The sequence below is a fragment of the Canis lupus genome, chromosome 28, assembly GCF_003254725.2.
Source record: "Canis lupus dingo isolate Sandy chromosome 28, ASM325472v2, whole genome shotgun sequence".
Taxonomy (NCBI): domain Eukaryota; kingdom Metazoa; phylum Chordata; class Mammalia; order Carnivora; family Canidae; genus Canis; species Canis lupus.
In genome coordinates this window covers 26,576,020-26,600,555 of record NC_064270.1, presented here as the reverse complement: position 1 = coordinate 26,600,555, position 24,536 = coordinate 26,576,020, and the positions used below count along the sequence as shown (strand labels likewise).

The window sequence follows — 24,536 nt, the reverse complement described above, 5'->3', positions numbered from 1 at the left end:
GTTGCAAACCAAATAACATTATAGTTGATGTACTCATTGACTACATCTTCTTAGAAAATAAAAAGATAATGATTGAATGGTATGACAAATGGTTTTGTATCTTTAGGAATATGTAGCTGAAAAAAACACTTCTACTTAAAGAAGTTGTTCTAATTAAAAAGCAACAACAATAATGACACAATATACCCTACTTATTCTAACTATCCATTGGCACACTCCAATAATTATGGATTTAGCACTGTTCTTGATGTGGGCAAGACCTGTTCTGAATACTCAGTATACATGCATGTGCATTAAGCTTACCATCACCAAACATTCTAAGGACTAAGGATGACACATTTCTCTTGCCTTTGTGAAAGGGATATTATCCTGTTTCCCAATGTAAAGAGATATTGGGGGAAATGTCTAAAGAAAAAAATGTAAGAAAGCCAAGGACATACTCTGTCTCCTTCAATCCTCTATTCTTTCCTACTTTGGCTCTTTACTTCCCAAGCATTCTTATGATACAGTTAGTATCCTGCTGCAAATGCAGGAGCCAATCCCAGAACTCCTTGATTCAATGGAATCTTTAAATTGGGCAGGACTTGGAGGGGGTAGCTTATCTCTGAAGATCTCTTCCAAGATGACTCACTCATATGCTAGCAAGGTAGTGCTGACATTTAGCTGTCAGCTCAGCATGAACTGTCAGCAGAGGCTTTAGGTTCTTTTCAACATGGTCTTCTCCATACACTGAGATGTATAAGCTACTTAATAGCGTGGCAGCTTGGTTTCAAGAGTGAATATTCTGAGACACAGAATATGGAATCTTCCAGCCTCTTAAAGCATAAACCCTAGAACTAGAAAGCTTCACTTGCCCTGTATTCTATTGGTTCAACCCAGATTCAAGGAGAGGAAACTAGACCACCCCCTTCTTGACAAAAGGAATGTTAAAAAATTCAGACATTTTTAATTTATCAAAAAGGTAAGATTACTTAGCAACTGTATATTATTATGAAAGCTTCCTTATTCTTTACCAGTTCATATTCCTACAAGGGAGGACAAATGGTACTTGTGTAGTAATATATAACATCTAGGTACAGACACATCATATTAGGATTAATATAGGCCTTATATAATTGGAAGCAAAGATCTACTTTGAAGTAAGTCTTCATATCTGATTTTGGTGCTGAACTTACTTTCTAAAAAACTTACTATTTACTCTTTAACTATCTCATTTATTTTAAAGATGTGTTATCTTGCATTCATGATTAAACTTGGTAACTAACTGGACTAATTGGCTATGCCATCAAGAAAGCATAAAGCCTATTAACACTGTTTAAATGTTACCTCTAGCACACTAAAGTTCCTTTAATAAGAGTATTTGACTTTTCTGTAGATTTACTTTCTCTTCTCTCCTAAACACTTTGCCTCAAACAAATTATTGTACTGATTGTTCCAGATTTCTTATATATTTTGAAGTCTACATGCTACATTTGTCTTTTTAAGTTCAAACATCATAACTTTCCATATTTTGTTACAGAGCCTTGGCTGCATGTTTATTCTGTTATATTGGATTATAACTGGAAGCCCATAAAATCTTTAAAAGCTTCATTTTAGAAGAATAATCCAACACTATAAAATGATACTTAGTGGGCAAACATTTTCTGATTGAAGAGAAAATACTGTCAGTTCTGTTTCCTCAAGTCAAAGTAATCTATTGATAGTGGAAGACTTTGCATATAATACATAAAATAAAAAAGAGTACTATTTTATATAGTGTTTTCTTTAAAAAAGATAAAAGAATCACACTATTTTTAAAAACTCAGTCAAGTATTACAAAGATGATTCAACATTTTTTAACCAAACTATTCACATTCAAGGAGAGGTACATTGAAAACTATGGTTGTATATTTTAGAAGAGAAAATTTAGAGACAAATATTTTAGAAGTATATACTTAGAATTGCATTAGACATAATGTACTTACTCTATATTACTAAAAAAGAATTTTAACGGTCAACTATGATCAAAAACAAGATTTACAATTATTTTCTAAATTATAACATTAAAAATTAACAGCAGATTATTCAAAACCTCAATGCTATTCATTTCTCAGCTAATGTCTTATGACTATTATTCAACATCATAAAAATGCCATTATTTCATTTAATTTTTTCGATGCCTGTGGGATGGGACTGGTAGAAAAAAAAGAAAGCCTCATATCAAAAGAATGACCTCATTTACTCTAAACACAATTGAGTAGAAGATTAAAAAGTCAGAAGAGTTATTGGCAACACTTGATCTTAAAAAATAAAATAAGAAAAAAAATTCCTGGGGCATTCTGTCAGTGGTGGGATTAATGTAAACTAATTACTGTGATGTGTCAACAAAAGAAGAGACCATTTAATAGAGGAATCAAAAAGTATCCTACTGTTGGGAATATGTTAGAAAGGAAAGGAATATTGGCTTAGATAACAGTTTACTCAAATTTAGATATGAATGTGAAATCTATTCTACCAAGAGGTGTCATCTACTTATTCATTTATTTATTTGTTTAGTTATTTCTATACCCAAAATGGGGCTTGAACTCATGACCCTAAAATCAAGAGGTGCATGCTTTACTGAATGAGCCAGCTAGTCACCCTCTAAGGGTTACTTTTAATGGCTTTTGTGACCAAGACTCTTATAGGCCTAATTTCCTCATTTCCTGGGATCTTAGAGAATCTTACTCTAAATCACCCCAGCTTTCATTAATGCACTTTAGGATTTGGCATAGCCAAATATTATCCAAACACATTCCAATCTCAAATCTGGGGCTGGTAAAATGGTTGGTTGTTCTAGATGAGTGCTTATTTGGGGAGATGCTAGGAAGCAATTCTTGACTTTATGCACCTGAATGGCTCATGAGTTAGGAATGAGAAATGGGGACTAGGTTTTTGAATCTCAGGTTTAAGGGTTAGGGCACAAGATCTAAACCTGAAGTAATAAGGTTGGAACTCATGAATCATATACATTCCCAAAGAAGGTCAGGTAAATAAGGAAAGATAGAGAGGCAGATAAAATAGACCATTCATGCAGAATTTAAAAAGTTAAATTTAATGATTTCTAAAGCTCTACATTAACTTACAAAGAATTCGGTTTCAAAATGTTGGTATTAGTGTTGAGAATTCAGAAGTCAAAGTACTTGACTATCTCTACAGTGAAATGTTTTTATTAACCAAGCTTAGAGTTCACCATTTCCATTACAATGAATAAAATGAGGATGGACTTCATGGGCATGTGGGCTGTGCAGTTGTACAGAGCCCTGTGGTTAGGAGTGCCCCAAGCTTGGTTAAATGCTCTGAAATTCTTGAGATTCTCCATCTTGAAATTCTTAATAATTTTTTAACAAAAGGCCCCATATATTCATTTTGCACCATATATTATGTACTTGGTCTTGAATAAAATCTCTTATGACTGGGCTATATATTAATATTCAGAGAGAATAAACAAAATATTTAGAGAAAATGGAGTGTTGGCTACAGTAATCCTTTGTAAATACTCTTTTCTGATGCCCCATCTTCCTAAAGCAATTTTTTCGTGTTCTCCTTATACTAAGGCTGGATAGGAAAGTACCTGATGTAGGAAGATTTTAACTCCTTCTGGACATAAGAAATGTAAAGGGAACTGATAGACAAACTTAATGAAGAAATCTAATAGGAATGAATTCCTAGTGATAAATGCTTAGGGTAAATGTTTTTGGTGATAGATTTTTCTCCACTTTTCCTTTTACACAAATTACGGACTTGATTTACTTTAATGCCTGAGCTGAGAAAAGGAGCCGTTTACTCTATACTCTTGCTCCCTACCTTGACTTCACTTCTGCTAGCAAGGAAAATCCCTTTCCCTGCTTCCCCACAACAATTTTCTTTACTAACTCTTCCTCAATGTACTTTGTATAGTTTTCTAGCTCTCTGTATAAAGGGGTGGCAGGAAAACATTGCCTCCCCAATCAAATACCAATTGAAATTGCCCATTGGTTGTGGATGATTTTTACCTCAGTCACTAGACACAATTTCCAAGACGATTTCTCTTTATGCTCCTTTACATCACCCCCAAACCTTCCCTCCCATAGCATAATGAATCTCAATGCAGCTGAATCATGCAGGTCTGATTTAGCCTGCAAAAATGTCAGTCAAAGCAAGCAAGATGTACTCTTTGGCCTTGAGTGCTCTAAGCTGCTATGAATCATAGGTTTAGTTTTTGCCAAATGAAAAGTGATTTTACTTGCAAAAAAATATCTGTGGAGATACTTATGGCTTTTAACTCACAGGGAAAATGTACTAAAATCATCCAGGGGAAAGGAGACTCTGTGTGTGTGTGTGTGTGTGTGTGTGTGTGTAAATCTTTTATGAAACCTAAAAAAAGGAACCAGAATTTACTGCATTTGCTTTCAATTAAAATCTTTTCATTTTTCAGCTTCAACTAACAGGTGTTAACCATTAGACTAATAAATTGCTTCTTCAAATGGACCATATCAATGAGTTAGATATTTAATAAGGTTTAAATTTTTTGTAAGGGAGCAATTCAGTTAGGAAGACTTTTAAAATTAGTTGCCAAAATATTGAGCAACATGATATTTTCTCTAACTCATACTTATAAGCACAGTATAAAAATGGTTTTGTGAATACTGCATTCTATAATCTTGGAGTTTCTGTTCTTAGGAAAGAAAAAAATTTACAAAAAATTGTTAACCTTCTTGTTCACCTTGGAATCCAATTCCACAAATTGCAAGCGCTGTTCTGTTAGTATGGCACTTCATCCTTAGCCACAGAACACCTATAATGGTCAAAGGAGCTTTCATTTCTTATGAGAACTGTCTATCCTGACTTTTAAAGTGCAACTTAAGACATTGTTCAATATGTTCAGTCTCTACTAGCCTTCAGCTAATCCAAGACTCCTCTAAACAATGGTTATCTAGTACAGTGGCAGCCCCATTAAGCTGTCTGAAACATCTCATCTTATTTTTTCCCCAAGATTGTTCTTGTTATGAACAATTTTTGTAGCATAGAAAAAAATTGTGAAGGAGTAAGCATTTCAGATAACATTTCAGATTAGGCTATTATAGTAAAATTGAACATCCCAATCAAGTCATCGAGCTTCTAAACTGATTTACTACATCGATGATCTTTTATGTTTTTAACTATTTGGAAGAGACAGAAAACTAGAACTGATTTCTCTCCTGAAAATATACTCAAGAAAGGAAAGCACAGAAAAGAGTAAAGCTGGTATATTAGATTCATAGTCTGCTGAAAACATAATAAAAAAGGGCATTTTCTAAAAATGCTGAGAGATGATATGACCTAACAAGATTAAGAGACAGACTGTAAGCAAGAAGCCTGTGAATGCTTGTCTTGGTTGCATCAATCACTTTGGGAAAATTATTTAATCCTGGTTATCCTTATATTTCTTTCTCTGTAAAACGGGGATGATGTTTCTTACCATAGTGCTAAGGCAGCATATCTGATAAATAATGGATCTTTTCTGTTACTAAATATACTTTAATTTCTGTAAGACCTGGCTTCCTAAGAAGTTAATACCATTTGTTGCATAAGACCGAAATGTTGTATTTTTTAAACATTTTTTGCTTTTTAGGTGAAACATTTTTAATATACTTCATTTACCCTGAAGCAGATACTTACTTTTCAAAGGTAGGGACATATTTTTAAAATGCTTGACTTGTAAATCAAGAATATTTTTCTAAACTGTTTGCACTATATGTTTTGCATTTCACACCTACTGAGCATGCAGGTATATTAAGAAAACCCATCAATAAATTCTTTAGAAGACCATGATTAACAGTATGTATTCCAAGGCATTTTCAGTGGTTTTATTATGCTTTATTCAAACAACTAATTAACATCACCAGAAAGACCTCTAAGAATTTTTTTCTCAAATTTTGGAAGCTAACCATTTTAAATAGGCATCTATTTTCTGTAGACTGCAGCTTATTTTTACAATATCAGTTTGTTTTATTGACTTCAAATATGTAATTTTCTCAGCTTCAATTATTGTATGTATGAGTAATAGACATTTAATTGCTAATTTGTTGGAAGATCTATGTCTCAATATGCTTTGACATACCTTAACTTGAAGAGGACTGATATTAATTTTAAGTAAGTTTAATCAGTTAACTTTCTCACTGATCTGTTCAAACTATTTTTCTTTTTTAAAATTTCTCTTTCTTTATGAAAAACAGCTTAGTAGGGCAGCCCCAGTGGCTTAGTGGTTTAGCGCCGCCTTCAACCCAAGGTGTGATCCTGGAGACCCAGGATTGAGTCCCACATCAGGCTCCCTGCATGGAGCCTGCTTCTCCCTCTGCCTGTGTCTCTGCCTCTCTGCCTCTCTCTCTCTCTCTCTCTCTCTGTCATGAATAAAGAAATAAAATATTTTAAAAAAAGAAAAAGAAAGACAGCTTAGAAAATATTGAGTATAAAAAAATAAGACAATTCCGTATCATTGATTACATATCTTTAGAGTTTTACTGCCATGCTCCAGTGACCTCTAATCTTCATTGCGTCTAATATGCCATTTTTACTTACAGCTTCATTTTGAAGATTTTAAAAATTTATTGGATTTGGGTTTAAAATAGTAATACTGCTATCAATGTGTTCATTAGATGGCATAAATTTTTAGACCTCCTCATACATATTTCCCTTTGAATTTTTCAGTTAAACAAAACAAAACAAAACAAAACAAATAACATTCAGGGCAGTACAACCTTGATCCAGGTTTTATGGAACCTAGAACTTTTAGAGTTTTAGAATCCCTCTTTAAGAAAAAATAATATAAAATTAAGAATACAGTATTAAATACCAGTATTTACAAAGGTCCTGTGCATATAAGGGGCCTTTACACTTAAGCTTCATTCACTTCAAAGCCAATCCACTTCTTGAGCAAAAGCTGTTTGACTCTTCCATTTTGTTCTAAGACACACATGCAAAGAAATCTAGAACCCAAGACACTATGTTTAGTAGTAAAAATAGGAATAATAACCATTACTAATTAAAAAGTGCTTATAAAATGTATTAGGTGCAGGAAAGCCCTTCATATGTATTGATCTCATTAAATTCTTGTAACCACGCTATGAGGCTGCTATAATTATTTTTATTTTATGGATGAGGAAACTGAGCTCAGATAAGTAATATAACCTAAAACATCCAACTATCAGGTGATGCATCTGAAATGTGAAACCAGCTAGTGAATAACTCCAAATTCAGAGATAATCATGACTAATTGAAACAAAGAGCCCTTGCTTGCTTTCTTTTCTCTCTATAAAATGTGATTAATATCTTTAATAATTCTATTACTTCTAAATCCTTACATAAAAGGGCATTATAGTTTGCAAACACATCTTTAAAAAAAAGATAACCCTAATGTTGAAGTTATAATACAAATTTTTAATTACTGGCACTACACTATAAAGCAAAATGAAGAACATTTTATTTAAATAAAACAAAGATAATATTTCACTAGGAATAAATCCACATCAAACACATTTTTCTTCTCTATGTATCTGTAGCAAATGGTGGTATTTTATAGGCTAATTTAAAAACAAATGAAAATTAAAAAAATAATGAAAGCCATACTTTTCTCAGGAATACTATTGTATATATACCACATAGATTGTTTTTACAGCAGATATTAGTTTGTCAAACTTCAATGGCAAAACACTATATGAGTTTAGTATTGTCCATTTAGCTGTTTCTCATGGCCCCAGAGAATCTAGTGGTGACTAATGTTGAGAAACACCTTGTTGCCACCATTTCTCTTCTTACCAGGGACTCCACTGGGATAGAACATCATATCCTTAAGATGCAAGGCCTGGCAAAAAGCCTCCCACAAGTCCCCTGGATATCAAATATTCTATTTGATAAATTCTAGTGCTTCTTTAATTATATTTTGGGTACTGCATCATTTGCTCATTTCTTAATCTGTCTTTTTGCTTTGTTTACATCTTTTTCAGGCTCTCTTCCAGTCAATTCGCAGGTAGCCGCTGTGACTGGCAATCTGAAGAAGAAGAAAGCCACCACCTACCGTGGTTGATGCAAGTTTTCCAACCTTCTGGAACAAAAATCTTACATAGCAGCCAGTCACTCCACCCGTTGCAATCAGGGTGACTACTGAGAATTTTTCTACCATAGATTCTGAACTGTAGCCAAGCACTCGATTGCACCAGTAGTGTCTTCTCATATACTCAGTTAAATCCGACACTTTATAAGATTCAACTCATCCCTTTCATGCTCATGGGGAAGGGCTTCCAGGTTGCCATAATACCGCTGTGGCCAGCTCTGCTCGTATTCCTCTCTCTACTACCTTTTTCCTTTTTTCCCCATAGAACTCCCATTTGAAACCCACTATAAATCACAAATAGAAAAATATAGACTCTTGGAGAAGACACAATCTGGGTTATGCCTCTCCTCATACCATCTTCTAGAAACAGTATGCTCCTTTACTACAATGTACTGAACTGCTATGTGTCAGTGCCCATGCTGAGTTCATTTAATCCTTCCAACAACTGATGAAGTATCAATACATTCATGTAACAGATGAGAATCAAACATACATCTGACCCCCTATATCCACTGTAAGAAGGATAATTCACAAAATGTTTCAAGCACTTTCATTTCAACCCCAAGCCCTCAGTATTGTTGACATCTGCATAAATTTCAGCTACAACAGCTTTGGAAACTGAAAATGTGCACTGTTGAGCAATGCTGGGTCTTCAGGTTTGATTAGCTTATGGGAACAACTGCCATGATAATAAGCATTCCAAACATACCCGCATAGTTTCTAGTTACAGTGTAAGAGGAGTTGGCCTCCATAATTACCTTTACAACTTTGAAAGTGAAAATGAGTATAAATGTCCATGCTTGAAGAAATGATTTTCCCCATTTAATTGCTCTGGACATCTTTTCCCGTATTATGCTTGACAATGTATCACCTTGGTTAATTCCTTTATTATTATTTTCATCTAATGTAATGGAGACAAGTTATTAAATAATACTTGTTTTTCATACATCTGTATTTTTTACTTAAAAGTGCAGTTTTAATTTTTTCATTGGTAAGAAAAGAAAAAGATGAAAAATGACTCACTTAAGATGTAGAACTTAATAAAGGTAATTCATGTAACAACCTTCTTCTGTTGAAAACAAAAGACTATGCATTCTTGCTAATTCTCACCAGAGCACAATAAATATTGTGAGCCTAAATTTAATAGAATAATGTTACCATTCCCTACTTTAAAATTAATTATAAACTGTACAATAAAGTGAGCTAAATTAATAAATTAAAATCTTCCTTTAAAGTGCAGTTAGGAAGAAGAAAAAGCCACTTGACAATGTCAGGTGAAGTGAATAGGATGCATAAATTTATTATGTACATGGCTTAGAGTTGCTGCTGACAAGAAAAACTGTAACAGCACATATTCTCCTATAACCAAGGGAACAATCAATGAAAGGATGGTCAAAAAACAGACACTCATTTGCTTCTTGAAATGAGAGAATGTAATTAGATTTAAAGGACAAAAATGGCACAATTATTTGATAGGGCCTTGCTATCCTGTCTTCCTAATTCCAATAGTAATGTAGATAAGCATATCTACCAAGTCATAAAATAGCATATCTTAAAGTAAGCAAAAAAAGGGGGGGAGGGGAAATTCCCCAGTATCTCCAGAAGAGCAGAGAAAATATAATGTTAATACTAACAAAAGTGGCCATTATTTATCAACTATTAGATATGATGGATAATTTATATGCACATACATGTTCTCATAACACTTAGAAAGTTAAATGTTATTATTGTCATTTTACACATGGAGATACATGAGGCTAAAAGAGAATAAGCAATTTAAGTTATAGCACCAGAAGTTGGAGGAGATAGGATACAAATCACAGGCTTTGCAGAAAATGAATATGAAAAACTTTGATGTTCAAACTATTGATCAAACAACCAATTATTGACCATGTATCTTCATCATTCTTACCACCACTTACAACTTCTTGGATGGGAAGAGAAAAACAAAATAATTACAATATCCACAAGAATGTTCAAGCCTGTCAGTGTCAAAACTACAATGACTAAGCCCCACTAAGAATTAGAGTCTTCAGAGGGTGGCCCTGGGATTAGGGACCAAGATAACAAACAAAACTCTTGTAAAGTGATTCTGATGTGCAGCCAGGCTTGAGATCCTGCGGTACACTAAGTGAAACTGGCAAAGAAGGATAAGAAGTAATAGGAATGATGTAAGCATTGAAAGATAGTTCTGGTTGATAAGTGAAAGAACAGATAAAGAAAACTGTAGGACAGAGAACATTATGAATAAAAGCATAGGTGCAGGAACGGGCCTGGTGCAATGAAAGGAAAAGTAGTTACAAGATTGAATGGGTGACAGTAATAATGAGCGCTAGTAAAATATAACTTGGATTTTATGTGGTAGCCAACAGGCAGCTCTCATAAGCTTAAAAATCAGTGAGAGGGAACTGAAAAAGGTGGTACTCTATCATAATAAGTCTGGTCATGGAAAGTGGATCAATAAAACAGGGAACACAGGCAAGGTAGATGACTACAAAGCTCCTACCCTTAAGACTAGATTAATAATAGCATTGACAAAAATGGAGCTGTTCAAAAGGAAAGTCAGCTGGGGGGAAGATAATGGGGCTTTATTTAATGTTCACTGAATGAATCAATGAATGATGAGTCTGTCTTGGACTCGCTCAGTTATGAGGAAAACTGTACGATAATGATTTAGGACTATAGAGCTGGAGGAAAGGTATGGTAAGGTACAAAATGTCTATGTTTAATAAATAAATGAGTGATAACAGTTAGAAGGGATTACCCAAGCACTGAGAAGTGATAAACTCTCGGGACACTATGAGTCATAAGATAAAGCAGGTCGGTAATAAAGCCTTCATAATAATTATCCTACGCCCTTGCCATTATGAAAAGCTTCACAATCTAAAAAAATAATAATTCTTATCATAACTCAGTGATATAGACAGAACAAATGTTATTATCCACAATTTTCATATGAGTAAATTGCAGCTTGGAGTTTATGTGACTTCCCCAAGGTAACACAACTAATAATTAGGAAAACCTGCACTCAAATCCTCATCTTTCAACTCTAAATTTTGTTCATTAATTAAGGCCAATTTATATAATTCTATATAAAGATTCAGCCCATGAAGTCATAATAGTCTGAAAATAAGAAAGGATTTGTAAAAAAATAAAATAAAATAAAATAAAATAAGAAAGGATTTGTAAAACATCATTTTTGGACGCCTGGGTGGCTCAGTAGTTGGGCGTCTGCCTTTGGCTCAGGGCGTGATCCTGGAGTCCTGGGATCGAGTCCCACATTGGGCTCCCTGCATGGAGCCTGCTTCTCCCTCTGCCTATGTCTCTGCCTCTCTCTCTCTCTGTGTGTCTCTCATGAATAAGTAAAATCTTAAAAAAAAAAAAAAAACTTGGACATTTTAACGAAGAAAAGTAAGGGCATATAATAGCATTTTTTTCCGAGATGATTCTGGACTTCATATATTCCCTCTCTTCCTCTCTACCATGGAAAGTCAAACTTCCTTTAATCACTGTAGTGCATGATGCCAGGGGTTCATCATACCAAAGTTCTATTAAAATGTGAATTCATATGGAAGCTTGTAAACTATGAGGTGCTGGTTTTTACCATCATATTTTAAAGAGGAAAATGTTTAGGGTCTTGGCAAGGCTGTAGGAAACCGTCATTACCATAGCTGTTGATGGGAGTCTAAGATGGTAGAAGGTAGAATTTTTTAACCAAGGACACTTGCAATGTCTGGAAACATTTTTGGTTATCACATCTAGTAGCATCTGGTGCTTAGAGGCCAGAGATGCTGCTAAACATCATACAATGCATAGGCCTCCCCAAGGAAGAATGATCAGGGATAAAATGTCAACAGTACCGAGGCTGAGATATCCTGCTGCATAAAGATCAACTTGGGGATCTTTGTCAAATCATAAATGCATATTCCTCTTGAATTAGAAATTTTACTTCTACTACTTTTTCCTACATATAATTACACATGTGCAAATTCATTCATTCAACAAATATTCATTGAATATTTACTCTAGAAGCTAGGATTATATCAGGGAACAAACCTGAGAAAAATCTTTGCTGTTTGGAATTAACGTGCTAGTGCAGGGTAGGTGTAGGAACTGAAAATGAAACAAATAAGGAAAATACATAGTGCATTAGATGATATGAATTTTAGAGTGGGGGGCAAAGGATGGTTAATAAGAAGATATGGACAAGAATATTCACTGCAGCATGTTTTTAAATAGATAAATATTGGGAAAAGCCTAATCGTATATCAGTGAGGGACTAGTTAAATAAATTGTCATGCCGTGGAACACTATGCAGCCATAAAAAAGTAGTTTCATAGGTGCTAATATGTAATTATCTAGCAAAATGATGAGCCCTGCATCTATAGAGAAGAGAACATTGATATTAACATCGGTATGAAATATGTCTGTAAGGAAGCACAAAAATCCTGAAAATACTGGTTACCTCTAGGAAGATGAATGGGTGGTTAGGGGATCAAGGTGAGAGAATGGCTTAATTCTCATTTTATTACCCTACTCTGTATCTTTTGATTTTTTAATATGAATGCTATATAATAGGCATTGAATACCTACCTAGTAAAATTGTTCAATATTTTTTCTAAAAGGGTCTTCATGACACAGAAGTTTTAAAAAATATACATACTTAAATATATAGATGTATATAGCAATGTGTATATAGATGTGTATAGACATGTATATATATATGCATATATTATCTATGCATCATTCATCCATATATCTATATCTATATCTATATCTATATCTATATCTATATCTATACACATACTCCAAACACATGAAAGCATCTTAATTCTTAAAAAATACAACATGAATCAAAGGTTTACTTAGAAATCCCCCTTGTATAAAGAAGATGTGGTATATGTATACAATGGAATATTACTCAGCCATTAGAAATGACAATATCCACCATTTGCTTCGACATGGATGGAACTGGATGGTATTATGCTGAGTGAAATAAGTCAATCAAAGAAGGACAAACATTATATGGTCTCATTCATTTGGGGAACACAAAAAATAGTGAAAGGGAATAAAGGGGAAAGGAGAGAAAATGAGTGGGAAATATCAGAGAGGGAGACAGTACATGAGAGACTCCCTAACTCTGGGAAACGAACAAGGAGTGGTGGAAAGGGAGACAGGCAGGGAGTTGAGGTGACTGGGTGATGGGCACTGAGGGGGGCACTTGATGGGATGAGCACTGGGTGTTATGCTATATTTTGGCAAACTGAACTCCAATAAAAATAAATTAAGAAAAATAAAATAAAAAAAGAAAAATAAATAAAATCTTAAAAAAAAAAAATCCCCCTTGTCCTAGACAAACAACTGGGTAAGGGTGGGAAAAGAGTCCCTGAATCCTTTCCTATCTGGGATATAAAATTCACAACAGGAATTTTGTCTGCTTTTTCAGTACTGAATTACTAGTGCCTATAACAGTGTTTGGCATATAGCTGGAAATCAAATATTTGTTGACATAATGAATAAATGAATGAATAAACAGCCTTACTTTACTCCCATTTCTTTTCTCATTATCTGACAGGCTCCTAGTATCTTTCTCTGCCTTCAGTCTCTTTTTCTCAATTTATTCCCCATAACATCATGAGAGGGATTTATTGAGAATACAGATTTGTTGTGCTTTAAAATCTTCTCCAGTTCCTCACTGCCTACAGGAGTAAGACTCTTTGTGATCCTCCACTACTCCCTTTCTCTGCCTCTCACCATTTCTCTTGGAGTCTATATGCAGCTATACCAAGTGTACCATGCTCCCGCTTGACTACCTTTCTGAAACGCCCTCTCTTGTCTAAGGAACTCTTACTTTTTTCCCCCTAAACTCTTGCTCAGATATTGAAACAATTCTAAAATAATCTTGCTTTCACTGGAACAATTACTCCTCTTCTCCTATGATCATAATTAGTTTCTTCTTTCTCTCTGTTCCAGAAAATATGTACATCTCCTTATTATTATGTCACAGTCAAGTGTGTCTGTCTCTCTCTCAACAGATTATGAGTGCCTAAGGGGTAAGGCCTGAATTTTATTCATCTTTGCATATGCAACCTTACCATAATAGCAGGCTTATGATGGGTTCTTGAACTCCATAGGAATGTAACAATTGGAAGAAAGTTCTTGGCAGGCTACCACCCCTAAGGCACTGCACAGACAATAGACTGAAACATATCCAGTCTTCCAGTGGAAAAAGGCCTATTTACTTATCCTGCAGCTTCAGCCTGAGGGACAGGCTTCATTTTTCCCATTCATCTAGAGGCTAAGGAAGTGCTCACAAAGAACATAAACAGAGAGATTCTATCCTTACACATCCCGCTACAGCTTGATGAGACCTCCCAAAAGGGGGCTTATACACTTATCTAGAGCCCAGAATTTTGCAACTGTCACCCAGGGGATAGCTCTAAATCTCCTGGTCTGCAGGCCAGCAGGGATTACAACTGCAGCCCCACAGGACTGTATATATTCATGTGCTTTAAAAGCTGCTGCCTGAGAATCTGACTTCCAATCAGCCTGAAATTAGATGATAAATGAGATTTCTCCCTGTGCAACACTGACAGGTATTGGCACACCCTCACCAATGAGTTCTATATCAAGAATAAATCAGGCAGTTTAAACAGTCATGGAGATTTGAGAGACAACCAAGAACTAGAACAAGGTTGAACAAGGTTCATCACCTAAACAAAGCCACCTCTTCAAGACTGAGAGGTTGTTGTTTTACCTAATACATAGAAACAAATGTAGAGTCCGGCAAAATGAAGAAACAGAAGTATTCTCCAAATAAAAGAATAAGATACAATCACAGAAGAAGACTTTAATGATATTGAGATAAGTAATATATCTGATAAAGAATTCACAGTCATGATCATAAAGATGCTCACTGAACACGGAAGTTCAGTGGGAAGTAGGGAAGAATGGATAAATATAGTAAAAACTTTAACAAAGAGACAGAAAATATGAGAGAGTATCAAACAGAAGTCACAAAACTGAAGAATACAATAACTGAACTGGAAGATATTCAGTAGACTAGATGAAGAGAAGAACAGATCAGCAAGCTGGAAGACAAAGCAATGGAACTTACTTAGACAAAGCAGCAAAAAGAAAAAAATGATTTTTAAAAATGAAGATATTCACAGAACCTATGCAACAACTAGTAGAATAACATTCATGTTATAGGGGTTCCAGAATGAGAAGAGAAAAGGGGGCAGACAGCTTATGTGAAGAAATAATAGCTGAAAACTTCTCCAATCCAGGGAAGGAAACAGATATCCACATCCAGGAAGCCCAGAGAGTTCCAAATAAGATGAACCCAGAGATCCACACCAAGACACATTATAATTAAATGTCAAAAGTTAAAGAGAGAATTTTCAAAGCAGCAAAAGGAAAACAAACAGTTAAGTCAAGGGAAACTCCATAAAGCTATCAGTAGATTTCTCAGAAGGCACTTTGCAGGCAGAGTGTCATGACAAATTCAAAGTACTGAAAGGAAAAAACTTGAAACGGGAATACTCTACCCAGTAAGGTTATCATTCAGAATTAAAGAGAAGAAAAAGTTTTCTAGACAAGCAATAGCTAAAGTAATTCATCACTGGTATACCAATCTTATTAAAATAGTAAAGGCATATCTTTAAGCTGTAAAAAAAAAAAACACTAATTAATAACAGGAAAACATAGATAAGTAAAAATCTCACTGGAAAAGATAAATTTATAGTAAAGATAGTGGGTTGATCATTTATACCTCACTATAAAGGTTAAAAGACAAAAATAGTAAAATTAACTAAAACTATAATAATTACTTAAGGAATACATAAAATAAGAGGATGTAAATCGTGACATCAAAAACAAGATGTGAGTGGGGTTGGAATATATTCAAATTTAAGCTGCTATTCAACTTAAAATAGACTGTTATATACATAATATGATATATGTAAATCTCATACTAATCACAAAGCAAAAACTTATTGTAAATATAGAAGAAAATGATAAAGGAAATCTAAACATAACAGTAAAGAAAACCATCAAACTATAGGGAAGGGAGATAGAGGAAGAAAGAAAAGAACTACAAAAACAACCAGAAAACAATCAACAAAATGTCAATAAGCATATTCCAATCAGTCAATAATTTCCTTAAATGTAAAGGGTATAAATTCTCTAATCAAAAGACACAGAGTGGCTGAATGGATTAAAAAAAAAGAAAAACAAGATAAATCTTTGTACATACAAGAGACTCACTTCAGCAGTAAGGACAGGTACAGAGTGGAAGTGAAGGGATGAAAAAGTGATTCAATGCAGATGGAAACAAAAACAAGGCTGGTGTCATCATATTAATACTAATAAAATAAACTTTAAAAAAACATTTTAATAAAAGACAAAGAGGGGCACTGTATGATGATAATGGGGTCAATGCATCAAGAAGATATAATATTTATAAACACATGTGCAGCCAACATAGGAGTACCAATTTATATAAAGCAAATATTAACAGATTTAAAGGAAGAAATTAACAGCACTATAATAATAGTATAAGACTTTAACACCTCACTTTCATCAATGGATAAATTATCCAGCCAGAAAATCAGTAAGGAAACATTGGCCTTAAGCAATACATTAGACAATATAGACTTAATAGATACGTATAGATCACTCCACCCCAAAACAGCAGAATACACATTCTTCTCAAGCACACATGAAACACTATCTAGGGGTGATCACAAGTTGGCTACAAAACAAGTCTCAACAAATTTAAGAAGACTGAAATTACATTAAACATCTTTTCTGACGACAAAAGTATGAAACTAGAAAACATTACAAGAAAAAACCCACAAATAATGGAAAATAACATGTTACTGTATAGCTCTATGGTTACAAAAAAAATCAAAAGAAAAATAAAAAAATACCTAGAGACAAAAGAAAAGAGAAACTCAACATGCCAAATTCTATGGAATGCAGCAACTGTGGTTCTAAGAACAAAGTTTATAGCAATATAGGCCTACCTCAAAAAACAAGAGAAGTATCAAATAAACAACTTAACTTTACACCTAAAGGAACTAGAAAAAAAAGAACAAAGCCCAAACTTAGTAGAAGAAAGGAAATAAAAAAGATCAAGTGGAAACAAATGAAATAGACACTAAAAAAGATGACAGAAAAGACCAATGAAACTAAAAGCTGGTTGTTTGAAAAGATAAACAAAATTGACAAACCTTTAGCTGTCTCACCAAAAAAAGAGGGATCAAATAAAATGAGAAATGCAAGAGAAGTTGTAACTGATACCACAAAAATACAACAGATTGTAAGAGAATACTGTGAACAATTTTATACATGAACAATTTGGACAATCTAGAAGAAATGGGTAAATTCCTAGCAACTTATAATCTTCTAAGACTGAATCATGAAGAAAAAATCTGAATAGATTAATTACTAGTAAAAAAAAACTGAATTAGTAATCAAAAACCTCCTCACAAATGAAAGTCCAGGACCAGATGGCTTCATTGGTGAAATCTACCAGACAATCAGAAAGATTTAATACCTATCCTTTTCAAACCCTTCCAAAAAATTGAAGAGAAGGGATTGCTTCCAAACTCACTTTAAAGGCCAGCATTTTCCTGATGCCAGAACCAGACAAGGACAGCATAAAAAACAAAACAAAACAAAACAAAACAAAACAAACCAAAACAAAACTACAGCCTAATATCCTTGATGAACATACATGCAAAAATCCCTAACACAATATTAGCAACTGAATTCAACAATATATTAAAAGGATTATACACCATAATCAAGTGGGATTTATTCCTGGGATGCAAGGATGATACAGCATCTTTAAATCATTCAACCTGATACACCACATTAACAAAATTAAAGATAAAATTATATTATAACTTCAAGAGATACATAAAAAGCACTGAACAAAATTCAACATACATTTATGATTTAAAACAACAACAAAGTGGGTATAGAGGGAACACACCTAATCATAAAACTATTCATGACAAACTCACAGTTGATATCATACTCAACAGTGAAAAGCTGTAAGTTTTCCCCTTAAGATCAAGAATAAGATAAGGATGCACACTTTCACTGTTTTTATTCAACATAGTCCCTGAAATCCTAGCCAGAGCAATTAATCAAGGGGAAAAAAGGCACCCAAATTCGAAAGGAAGAAGTAAAACTGTCAGATGTCATACTATAAATATAAAATAATAGATTCTACCAAAAAATGTTAGAACTAAGAAGTAAATTCAGTAAACACTCATGTCACCAAATTAATATACAAAAATCTGTTATGTTTCAATACACTAATAATGAACTATCAGAAAGAGAAATCAAGAAAACAATCTGATATATAATCACATCAAAAAGAATAATATCTAAGAATAAATTTCACTCAAAAAGTGAAAGATCTATATACTGAAAACTTGACATTAATGAGAGAAACTGAAGATGACACAAATAAATGGAAAGATAATGCATACTAATGCATTATTAGAATTAATATTCTTAAAATGTCCATACTACCCAAAGCAATCTACAGATTCGGAGCAATCCCTATCAAAGCTCCAATGGCATTTTCAGCAAAACTAGAAAAAAGAACTTTAAAATTTTTATATAAAATCACAAAAGATCACAACTAGCCAAAACGATCTTGAGAAAGAAGGACAAAGCTGGAGATGTGTTATCCCTGATTTCAAACTATATTACAAAGTTATGGTAACATTCTTGGGAGAGGAGCTGTGAAGACTTCTGGAGCACTTTGGGGAAATCTGGAGTGTAGTGTGCATGCCCAGGGTCAGACCTATGCTCAGAAAAGACCTGAAAGGACCCTCCACTTATACCTCAGGTTGATCTCAATTCCACACTAGCAGGAGGTGAAGGCTAAGGCAGAGTTGGAGTATTAGCTTAGCATTGATGGAGTATCCTAGCTCAGAGCCAGTATGCAAAGACCAAGGGAGTTATTTTTCTTTTTTGTCTCTAGGCATTGAGTAGTATCTTCCTGTCATTACCTGACTGCTGAGATAACAGAACAGAGGCTTGAAGGAGCAAACACGACAAGAAATAAAATCTTTGCAAAATTAGTTTAGAGAAGTCAGTAAACAAATGGACAAGAGCAGCCAGGGTAAGAAATGGGGGGACGACTGAGGTGATAGCTAAAGGGAACAAGGTTTTTTTTTTTTTTTAAGATGTTATTTATTTATTCATGTGAGGGTGGGGAGGGGGGAGACACAGGCAGAGGGAGAAGCAGGCTCCATGCAGGGAGCCTGACGTGGGACTCAATCCCGGACTCCAGGTCACGCCCTGGGCCAAAGGCAGGCACTCAACCGCTGAGCCACCCAGGCGTCCCCAAAGTTTTTTTTTTTTTTAAGAGGACTAAATATTCTAAAACTGGCTGTGGTGATGACTGCACATATCTGTGAATAGACTAAAAATTATTGAACTTTACAGTGTAAATGAATGAAATGCATGGTATGTGAATTATATCTCAATAAAGCTGTTTTAAACTTGAATAAATAAAATGCGGCACCTGGGTGGCTCAGTCAGTTAAGCATCTGCCTTTGGGTCAGGTCCAGGAAATGAGCCCTCCATCAGGCTCCCTGATCAACAGGGAGTCAGTTTGTCCCTCTCCCTTTGCCCTTCTCCCCTGCTTATGTGTTCTCTCTCTCTCTCTCTCTCTCAAATAAATAAAATCTTTTAAAAATAAAAAATAGGGGTGTCTAGGTGGCTCAGTCAGTGAAACATCTGATTCTTGATTTAGGCTCAAGTCTCAGGATTGTGAGAGTGACCCCAAATTAGGCTCAATACTTAGTGGAGTTTATTTCTCTCTCTCTCTCTCCCTCTGCCCCTCACCATGTGCTCTCTTTCTGTCTCACTCTTTCAAATAAATAAATCTTTAAAAAAATTAAAAAGTAAAAAATAAAAATGAATGAATAAAAAATAAAAATTATAAGCTGTTATTTTCTAAACCCACTATAGAAATTAAAAAGTGACGTCCCTACAGAATGATTTTAGTGATTAACTGTTCACATTTAAATTTTTTCTGTACTTAGAATCTGTCAATAAAAATTACTGAGTTACTTTCTAAAGTATAGAAGCATTTATTTTATTTTATTTTTATACAGTATTTTTTGAGAGGTTTAGCCTTAGATGGGATGTAAAATCACTTTTTCCCTAACTTATGTTATAATCAAGGGAAATTAAATAGTAAGTTTCAGTCCCCAAGTTGATCCTTAAAAAAAGAATTTGTAAGTCCTGACTTTTTTTTTTTTCAGATACTGAGTTCTATACCATTTTGTCATTTGTTTTCACATTGACTATCCTAGCAATAAATTCTTAGTCTTGAACTTTCATTATTACTTAGGAAGTACTAGGTTTTCTGCATTGAATTAAACTGTCGCATCTGTATATTTTCAATTGTCATGGATAAGGTGATACAAATCCTAGCAAATCTGTCAAAAGGTTAGGCAGCTCTTTGAAGAGGTCATCACTGCTGTCTGAGCCAGGTTGAATATAACTCTCAGATCTAATGACATATCTACTAAGGGTTTTCAAAATAGGAGGGAAGAAGAAAATTGAGGGTTTTTTTTTTTTTCATTTATTTCGTTATTTGAGAGAGAGAAAGAGCACAAATGGAGGGAGGGACACCTGGAGAGAATCAAGCAGACTCCCGCCAGGCACAGGGCTCCACACAGGGCTCCATTCCAAGACCCAAGAGATCATGACCTGAGCTGAAACCAAGAGCCAGACATCTCACAGACTGAGCCAATCAGCCCTTCCCCCAACCCCACATTTCAAGATTCCTTTTTCCAAAAACCAAGGGTATTTCTTGCTGGGGTTGGGGCTGCAACTGCTTCTCATACCCTCCACAGTTATGGAGGTGTCTTACACAGAGTAGGTGCTCAGAAACAGTTTGATAAATAAACGAATAAATGAATGCTGATTTCTTCATATAAAACTTGGATACTTTTTCACTGCTGGGCTCTTACATCCTTCAAAGATAATGCTTCGATGGAAGAGAGAGAAAAGAGCCCTTCTAGGCAAGCTTCCTTGAAATCTCCATCTCCTTAGGGAAGGGAAAACCAGAAGGGAAGAAATGTTCATTATTGAGCCTGTCCTTTGTTCTAGATATTCTGCTAGATGTTTTACCAGTTTAAGCTCATTTAATCCTCGCAACAATCCTGAGGTAATCACTACTGTGCCTGTTTCAGTTTCAGGAAGCAAAGTTCAAAGAACTGAATGAATCTACCCATGATGAACATAAGAGAAAAAAGCGAGGATTTTTACCCAAGCCTGTCTGACTCCAAAGTTTATTCTACTATGCCACTCTTTTCTAAAAACAAACTAAACCCCCCAAAACTACAAAAACAAAACCCAGCAGCAGCAACAACAAAAACTGTGCTTTTATTTTGTCTGTTCCTTTCATTCTGAATCACTTCAATTCTTTTTTTTTTAAATAGGAGAGAAAATAATGATAATGATGACGACAACGACAACAACAACAATGCTTTCAAAATTTTTTTTTTTTTTTTTTATTTGTGATAGTCACAGAGAGAGAGAGAATGAGGCAAAGACACAGGCAGAGGAGAAGCAGGCTCCATGCACCGGGAGCCCGACGTGGGATTCGATCCCGGGTCTCCAGGATCGCGCCCTGGGCCAAAGGCAGGCGCCAGACCGCTGCGCCACCCAGGGATCCCCCACAATGCTTTCAAAAGGACATTGCTCTTTAGTCTTATTTACCCAAATGCAGAATTTAATTGTCAGCGGTATTTAACATGATAAATTAGTTTTTTTGTGTGTCTTTTCAACATACACACATATATACATACATATATACATGGAGATCACCAGGTTCTGCACCCTTTTTTCTAAGTCAAATCACATACTACTAATGAATGAGTGTTTCTGCTTGTCTCACCCAAGTCTTTGTGTCTTCTTTACCCCTCAAATTATTCTACTAGGAGATGGCAAAAGGTACTTACAAACAGGCAAACTAACAAAGTGTAATTACTGTCTTCTTTAATATGTATTTTAGTATTATTTGAAGCCTATTTCAAGCATTTCAAATAATGTATTATTATAATAAAGGTTTTTCTAATAAAAACAGCCTTTTGCTATCATTTTTAGCTTTCTTTTGATAATGTGAATTGATTTTTAAAAAAAAAAAAAAAGAGCTCCAAATGCACGGTCTTTGAAACTCTATCTCAAATAGGTCAGATTCTTAACTTCCCTAGTTGTGCTGTATGGCATGAAAGGCTGCCTGTGTTTTCTCATGACTTTACTCCTTAGGGGACCTCCCATGGATCATTTCTCTTAGTAAAAAAGAATCCATTGACTGAGCCTATCCTAAAGCTAACAAACTGAGCTTTCCAGGGAGGAACAACAGTAAATTGAGTACAGCTATTGACCAGCCTTCTGTAGTTAAAAATACAACAAACTATATCTTGTCCAATTTATTCTTGAATTACTGGTCATTTTCATGCTCTGCTGGCATTACTTACTACTTGATAACCTTTCAGACAAGTAGGACAAAAAATTCCAGTTACTTTCTCTGTTTTTGTTATCTTTAATCCAGTATATAAAACATGCATTTTTATTCATATCTAATAAGAAACTGTAATGTTATATATATTAAATACATGTTTTGTTTCAAAAGAAAGGTGTTTAAATTACACTAATGATAGCACATTTATATTTATCTTTTTTCAAAGCAGGGTTAATAGGATAACAGAAATGATACGCCCTGAAAAGTAGTATGGGGGCAGCCACAGTGGCGCGGTGGTTTAGCACCGCCTGCAGCCCAGAGTGTGATCCTGGAGACCCGGGATTGAGTCCCACATCGGGCTCCCTGTGTGGAGCCTGCTTCTTCCTCTGACTGTGTCTCTGCCTCTCTCTCTCTCTGTGTCTCTATGAATAAATAAAATCTTTAAAAATAAAATAAAATAAAATAAAATAAAATACAATCCAGCATCAATGAAAAATATAAAAAATATATATATTTTTATATTTTTCACTCATATACTGCTTTTAAGAAGGAAGAAATGTCATGTAATTATAAAAAACATCTATGAGATGATACTAAATCTACTTAGAGAAAAAATAAAAGTAAACTTCTTTCCTTCAAAAATTTAATTGCTATTTGTAAAATCAAAACCAAAACCAATATGGGGCGATGAGTGGCTCAGTCAGTTAAGCGTCTGACTCCTGATTTTGGCTCAGGTTGTGATCTCAGAGTCCTGGGGTAGAGCCCTGCATGTGGCTCCATGCTCAGTAGCAAGTGTGCTTGACAATTCTCTCTTTCTCTCCTTCTCTGCCCCTCTTCCTGCATTCTCAAATAAATAAATAAATCTTAAAAACAAACAAACAAAACCAAAACCAATGAAAACCAACACAAATATATTTAGTACAAATTTAGTTTAGTTTTGATTTCTTTTTTTTTGGTAAAAAGGGTAGGGTGGTGAGCAGTGTTTGTGAGAAGCATTATAGAACAAATCATATGTAATAGGTAAATGGAAAAAATCATATATATATTTACATTTATTATGACTAATATTCACATTTTTATTTCTTTACATTTTTATCAGAATAATTCCATATGTTCACAATTAGAAAATTCTACTAACTCAAATATTACTGACATCATAAAATATCTTAAAAATTATTATCTTTACTTCTAGTATAAAACAAAACACACTAATCAGAACCTCACTAATTAACTAATTAGAACTTCACTATGCTAACATTTAAAGCAATGGTTCTTATTGGTTTTCACTCACTAATCTTTTCTCACAAATATCCTCTGTACCTAGATTCACTTTTTTTGCATGTGGATGTCCAGTTGTTCCAGTTGTTCCAGCACCATTTATTGAAACAACTATCTTTGCTTCTTTGCATTGTCTTTGCTCCTTTGGTAAAGATCAAATGACTGTATTCATGTGGATCTATTTCTGGACTCTCTATTACATTCTATTGATATAATCGTCTATTCTTTTGCCCAAAACACAGTCTTGGTTACTGTAGATTTGTAGTAAGTCTTGAAACTCTGTAGTGTCAGGCTTCCAACTCTGTTCTTCAGTATTCTGTTCGCTATTCTAGATCTTTTACCTTTCCACACAAGCTTCAGAATCAGTCTGTCAATATCCACAAAATTAACTACTGGCATTTTGATTGGGATTGCTTTGAATCTATAGAACAGGTTGGGGAAAAATGACATCTTGACATATTGATTCTTTTTATCCATGGACACAGAATATCTCTCCATTTATTTAATTCTTTTTTATTTTGTTCCTCAGAGTTTTATAGTATTCTTCATGCAGATCTTATACATATTTTGTTAGACTTACACCTACGTTTTCATTTTGAGGGCAGTAATGTAAATGCTATCGTATCTTTAATTTCAAATTCCACTTGTTCATTGTTGGGA

At 34.5% G+C, this 24,536-nt stretch overlaps 1 protein-coding gene and 1 long non-coding RNA gene across 3 annotated transcripts in view; one reads left to right on the top strand and one right to left on the bottom strand.

Moving 5' to 3' along the window:
• The window catches only part of ATRNL1 (attractin like 1), a 779,330-nt gene that overhangs the window by 185,216 nt on the left and 569,578 nt on the right, over positions 1–24,536 (bottom strand). The window lies entirely within an intron of this gene.
• LOC112672380 (uncharacterized) lies at positions 840–22,195 on the top strand. Of its 2 annotated transcripts, XR_007406726.1 has the most exons (5): positions 840–961; positions 5,612–5,667; positions 7,995–8,132; positions 19,098–19,238; positions 21,574–22,195. It is a non-coding gene; the product is annotated as an uncharacterized LOC112672380 (long non-coding RNA). The 2 variants fall into 2 exon arrangements; XR_007406725.1 differs by lacking the exons at positions 19,098–19,238; positions 21,574–22,195 and having other exon boundaries at positions 7,995–9,033.